The sequence below is a fragment of the Galeopterus variegatus genome, unplaced genomic scaffold, assembly GCF_000696425.1.
Source record: "Galeopterus variegatus unplaced genomic scaffold, G_variegatus-3.0.2 Scaffold446, whole genome shotgun sequence".
NCBI lineage: Eukaryota > Metazoa > Chordata > Mammalia > Dermoptera > Cynocephalidae > Galeopterus > Galeopterus variegatus.
Window position 1 is genome coordinate 163764 of NW_007726557.1, and position 6290 is coordinate 170053.

A 6290-nucleotide genomic window follows, 5' to 3' on the forward strand; every position below is an offset into this window, starting at 1 on the left:
TCATTTCTGTCTTGCCGGTCTGACAGGGTTGGACCAGTCCAAGCCTTAGGACCCAGGTTCCTTTCCTACCTGATGTTTTCCCACCAGAACACCATGGGTGGTTACTTGCCTTGAGTTAGAAATGGTTTGCATTTACACATGTAAATTTATTCATCCTTTTAATTTATGTAAGGTTTTTGTACACGATTCTTAATTCTTTAAGAGATGACAACAAATTTTGGTTTTCTACTGTTACGTGAGAACATTAGGCCCCAGCAACACGTCATTGTGTAAGGAAAAATAAAGTGCTGCAGCAAACCCACGGCTGGCTCCTGTTTTGGGCAGTGGCAGCTGGGTTGGGGGAGAGACCTGGACGTCTGATATTCTGTGGCGGGCCAGATCAGCTGGGTGTCATGGCCTCTGGTGAAGAAACTTTCTTAAAGGTGGGACAGGTTTGATTCCTACCAAACTAAAAGGGTAGTTGACATTTTAAGAACAAGGAGGCCTCAGTTTCGGTGTCAGGGTGAGACGAGCAGCAGCAATCTGCAGGGGCTGCACGAGCAGGCCTCGTGATGCACGGTGGGGTGGGGTGGGGTGGGGTGGAGTTGGCTCCACGCATACCTGCAGGAACCCTGTGCTTATTCCAAGTTGCAGGCCAGAAGGTGAGGAGGTCCCAAGATGGCTTTTTTTTTTTTAAAGATGACTGGTAAGGGGATCTTAACCCTTGACTTGGTGTTGTCAGCACCACGCTCAGCCAGTGAGCGGACGGGCCATCCCCATATGGGATCCGAACCCGTGGCCTTGGTGTTATCAGCACCGCACTCTCCCGAGTGAGCCACGGGCCGGCCCCCAAGATGGCTTTTTAAAAGAAAACCTAGTTACCGGGTTTTGAAATCCTGGCCAATTTTTTGTTTGGTTTAAGCTTGTGGAACAAGGGGTGGGTGGGGCCCTTTCTAGCAATTCACTGGTGTTTTCCCAGCCCTCAGGTGGTAGGGTCTACTAGTTGGGTGTGGGATTGTAGATTGCTTTTCATTGGTTAAGTTTATCAAGAGAGTAGCAGTCATGGGATTCAGTAGTAGAACCTGATTACTGAATCCTGGCATTGAGATCTGTTGATAGCAGGCAGGTCACCTGGTATAAACCTGGCACACGGACAGGAGCCTTGTCCTTTAAAACTAAACCTTGTACTTGTGCAGAGCTTTCAGGGTCACAGACACGAGGTGAGAGGAGGTGAGGTTTGGTGTTTCTAAAAGCAGACCCTAGGTTTTTGTAACTAATTTTAAGTTTTTGAACTTGGAGTATTTTGAACTGGATTATCAAAATTTTGAGATTGAGTCAGGGAGGTAAGGTCACTAGGTTTGAAAAAGTTTAAGGACTTGGAAGAACTTCCTTCTGAAATATAAGGAAAATTTCCTGTTAAAGCAGCTCAAGAGGTGGTTTCTGCAGTCTGGAAGCAAATCTCCCCCAAGCTGGGGTGGGGGTGCTTCCTGGCTCCTCCAGTAAAAGGAGAGGGCTTCAGTCTCCAGGAGGACGGCAGGGGAGGCTCTGTTGGTGTGATGGGCCTGCAAGAAGCAAAAGTGGAGGGACTCTCCCTTTTGAGCAGAAAGTCAGTCCATGCCAAAGCTTCCATGGCCTCAGGTCACAGCACGACTCTCCTGCTTGCAGCGACCCTGTGGCAGCTGGGAAAAATAGTGATGGATCAGGAATTACTATTTTCCCCTATGCAGCTTTTTACTTTCAGTCAGGACTAGGAAAATCTGATTTGCAACGTGGGTAGATGCAGAGTTTGAGTTGAATTGTACAGGAGGATAGCCAGGGACGAGAACTTAGTCAATGAACCAAGAGAAGAAAGATGGCTGGTCTGTGGTGGCCACGCCGCCTGGGCCCCATCCCTGTCCACCCTTCCTGGTGCTGGGCCCAGTGGGCACGTCCCTTAACTCTGGGATGCCCCTCCTCCCCTGCAAGCCAGGGGCAGTGCGTGCTCCATGTGGAGGATGTGAGGCCTGTCCGTGGGCCTCCTGGAAGCCCTACCCTGCACGCAGGAGGTGCCACGTGTTAGTGCCTGCTCCCCTTCTGTGGTGGAGCAAGGTAGACAACACTAGCGTTCTGGGGACAGTAATCAGATGTCAACCCCAATAGGTGTTTCCACTTGAATGTACATAGTGTGGGAGTTTCCCGTGAGACAGGCTTTTCTAGGCTGAGCTGTTAACAGGACGGGGCACACCACCCTTAGCCTACTAGGTAGCATTTATCCACTTTAACCAAAAAGAAACCTCACAGCCAAAGAAAGGCTGTGAAGGGAGGCTGGGACAGTGACCCCTCCCTCAGAGCCCTCGGGAGGGTCTGTGGACGTCACTTCGGGCTGGGCAGGAGACCGCCCCACGCCCGCACACACGCCCTGCATCAGCACCATTTCCCCAGGCGGCGCTGCCTGCCGAGCGCTCCAAATGCTAAGTTTTGAGAAAGGAGAAGGGGCGAGAGGGAAAACGTGTAGCCACCACGACTTTTAAAACTGAGTCTGATCAAATCAAAGCAAGATATGGATAGTCTTTGCCGACTGCTACTCCTGCAAAGGCAGGACCTCACCGACAAGGTTAACAAATGCTTGGGAAGCAATGTCTGCAAATTCTGGAATAAGAGAGTAGCAGCTAGAATGCAGAGAACCACAAATGAACAAGAAGTCAGGAAACTGCAGAAAAATGAGAAACGCGGGCCGGCCCGTGGCTCACTCGGGAGAGTGCGGTGCTCATAACACCAAGGCCACGGGTTCGGATCCCATATAGGGATGGCCGGTTTGCTCACTGGGTGAGCGTGGTGCTGACAACACCAAGTCAAGGGTTAAGATCCCCTTACCGGTCATCTTTAAAAAAAAAAAAGAAAAAAAAAATGAGAAAAGAGTATGAATAGGTAGAAAACAAACCTTAAAGGCTAACACCTGTCATCAAAAAATATAAATTAAACCAGAAATTAGACACGAGTTTATACCCATCAGATGGGCAGAAATCAGGAGATGGATAAGCCAGAACCCGTCACCACTCCCCGGGCATGTGAACCACAGCCATTCTGGAGTGCCACACGCAGGCTTCCAGGAAAATCAAGATTGTGAGTATGGCCAGTTTTCCACATCCGTGGGCTCTGAATATGGATTGGACCAACCTCAGATTGAAAACATTTGGGAAAAATTCCTCAACGCTCCAAAGAGTACAACTTGAATCTGCCATGTGCTGAGTAAAGTGTTGAATCCACATGAATGAATGATGTGTAGGCATCGCACTGGGTGTTATAAGTACTCTGGAGATTAAAGCGTATGGGAGGATGCACGTAGTTACATGCAAATAGTATGCCATTTTATATCAGGGACTTGAGCATCTGCAGATTTTGGTAGCCGCAGGGGGTTCTGGAGCCAATCTCCCAGAATACTGAAGGAGGGATGACTGCTCAGTACATCCTACAGCTCCCAAGCCCCACTCCTGGGCACACACCCTAGAGAAAAAAGGTAAACCCAAAGCTCTTTTACTGTGCACATGTGGCCCTGGGTGGTTTGGGCCAGCTTGTTCCTCGAGGCTCAGCCCACTTCCCTCTAGCACCATTAGACTTCAAGTCCTTAAGTAAGCTCTTTCAGGCCTCAGGACCTTTGCACATGCTGTTCTTAGACATCTCTCCACCCCTACTCTCTTCAAGGAGACTCTCAAGGAGAACTTGCCTGACTATCCTGTTTAAAGTAGGCTTCTCATTCTTGTCGCTGGTCTCTATTCTGGCGTTAGTTTAGCAGGTTAAGATAAAATATTGCTTGCATGTGGACAAGGACATGCACGTTTCTGCATGAGGGCAGTGGGTGAGTGAGCCTTGGTGGGTACGCACTGCTGTGCAGGGGGGAAGGAAGAGCCGGCGGGTGACTAAGCGCGGTTGCACCTCAAGCACTGCAGAGTGAAAACACGCTAGAAACAGCAAGCTTTATCTCAGAGCTCCGCTTATGTAAACAAAAATATGTGTAGGGCTGGCCGGTTAGCTCAGTTGGTTAGAGTGCAGTGCTAAAATGCCAAGGTCAAGGGTTTGGATCCCCTTACTCACCAGCCACCAAAAAACCCACAAAAACTAAAAATCAAAAATGCATGCAAAAAGATATGTCTGGTAAGTGTAGTATCCAGAATATATCAAGAACTCCTAAGGGCCGGCCCGTGGCTCACTCGGGAGAGCGTGGTGCTGACACCAAGCCAAGGGCTGAGATCCCCTTACTGGTCATCTTTAAAAAAAAAAAAAAAAAAAAAGAACTCCTACAACTCAAAAAAAAAAAAAAAAAGAACTCCTACAACTCAAAAAAAAAAAAAAAAAGAACTCCTACAACTCAAAAAAAAAAAAAAAAAGAACTCCTACAACTCAAAAAAAAAAAAAAAAAGAACTCCTACAACTCAAAAAAAAAAAAAAAAAGAACTCCTACAACTCAAAAAAAAAAAAAAAAAGAACTCCTACAACTCAAAAAAAAAAAAAAAAAGAACTCCTACAACTCAAAAAAAAAAAAAAAAACCCTTAAAACTAAAAAAAAAAAAAAAAAAGAACTCCTACAACTCAACAAAAAAAAAAAACAATCCAATTTAAACATGGCACAAGGCTTGAACAGGCATTTCATCCGGAGCAGATACACAAACGGCCAACAAGGGGTGGAAAAGACGTCAACATCACTAATCATTACAGAAATGCGAATCAAAACCACAATGAGATACCAGTTCACACCCACTAGGATGGCCATAAAAACCCACAAAAATGGGAAATAGCATTGGAGAGGATTTGGAGCAATTGCCGTGGAGCACGATTTGGCAGTTCCTCAACTAAACATCAGATTACCCTTGATCCAGGTACACACCTCCCAAGTTGAAAACCGTCACCCAAACATACACTTGTGCATGGACGTTCATAGCAACGCTGTCCACAACAGCCAAAAGGTGGAAACAGCCCAAATGTCCATCAATTGATGAACGCGTAAACACAATGTGGCGCATCCATGCGGTAGAATATGACTCAGCCACGTGAAGGAGTGAAGCACTGACACACGCTGCAGCAGGGACAGACCTGGGACACATGCTTAGTGGAAGACACCAGTCACCAAAGGCCACATATTGTATGATTCTGTTTATATGAAATGTCCATGATAGGCAAATCCATAGGGACAGAGAGCAGGTGAGGGGCAGAAGGAGGGGGCAGAGTTTCTGTTTGGGGGATGAAGAGTTCTGGAACTAGACAGAGGCGGTGGTTGCACAACGTTGTGCCTGGACTTAATGCCACTGAGTCATGCACTTTCAAATGGTTAAAATGGTCAATTTTGTGTTACGTATTTTTCACCACAATAAGAAATATTTTGAGGCCGTATGCACATCTGAGGACATATGTAAAGCCCACAAGGGTCTGTGCCGATGCGGAGGAATGGGATTGGGGATGGAGCGTGTGCAGGAATCGAAGAAGACACCCGGGGAGGACCGTGTACAGTGGCCGATGGACGAGCTGTGGGCTGGCTTTCCAGGTACAAAGTAAATCGGGTCAGAGCATCTGACATTCCTCGGCCTTGGAGGGCTCCCCGGCCCCACAGCCCACGGCAGCCGCCCTCCCTGTGGGACTCCTGATCGGTGAGGCCCAGGCCACCCCCAGCTCCAGGGCGCTGTGCTGACCTCGCGCGGCGCGGCATTCGGAGGGCGGCACACGCCGGCACACATCGGCACCCAAGCGCGTTTGCAGGTTAAGGGAGATGGCCGCAGCAAGGCTGTCACTTTGTTCTGTGTTGCAAGAGCTGTCTATGGACTCAGAGAAGGGCAGGTGCTGCTGAAAGGGGCTGGGAGCATCTTTTCTGGGCTCGGCACCACCAGGGATGGTCTCCCCCATCCAGACTGGGACTGTCACCTCGTGACCTCACCAGCCCACAGCCCCCGAGGCCTACGCCACCTGCACGGCAGACCGTCCTGCTGTCACTCTAGCAAGCGTGAGAATGAAAGCTTTCACAAGTCACCCTGCAGAGACACCATGTGGCTCTCACACCATCCTAACAATGTTGTATTTATTATTTTGGGGGAAGAACTTCTCTAAGTGAGAGCAGAAATTTTTTTTTTACCGTTAATCATCTAAAATTAAGTTTTATGTGTTCCTTTCAGCCTCCATCGGCTGCTAGAGCTGGGCTTTCTGGCTAGAGTCCCTGCAGAAGAGCCTGGCCTGGCGGACGCTGGCTCAGGGTGAGGGGGGCTGGGGCTGGTGGGGACGCGCCTGGGAAACCGCCATGTGCCTTTGCAGAGACCACCTTCTGAGTGATCCTCTGGGCTGCATTAACT

The 6290-nt window shown here is 48.7% G+C and overlaps 1 long non-coding RNA gene across 1 annotated transcript in view; it reads right to left on the bottom strand.

The window, feature by feature from the left end:
• The window catches only part of LOC103587383, a 1095-nt gene extending 797 nt beyond the window's left edge, over nt 1–298 (bottom strand). The window contains exon 1 of the long non-coding RNA XR_550222.1: nt 110–298. This is a non-coding gene — a long non-coding RNA (uncharacterized LOC103587383). The remainder of the gene's footprint in view (nt 1–109) is intronic.
• Nucleotides 299–6290: the final 5992 nt, after the last annotated feature.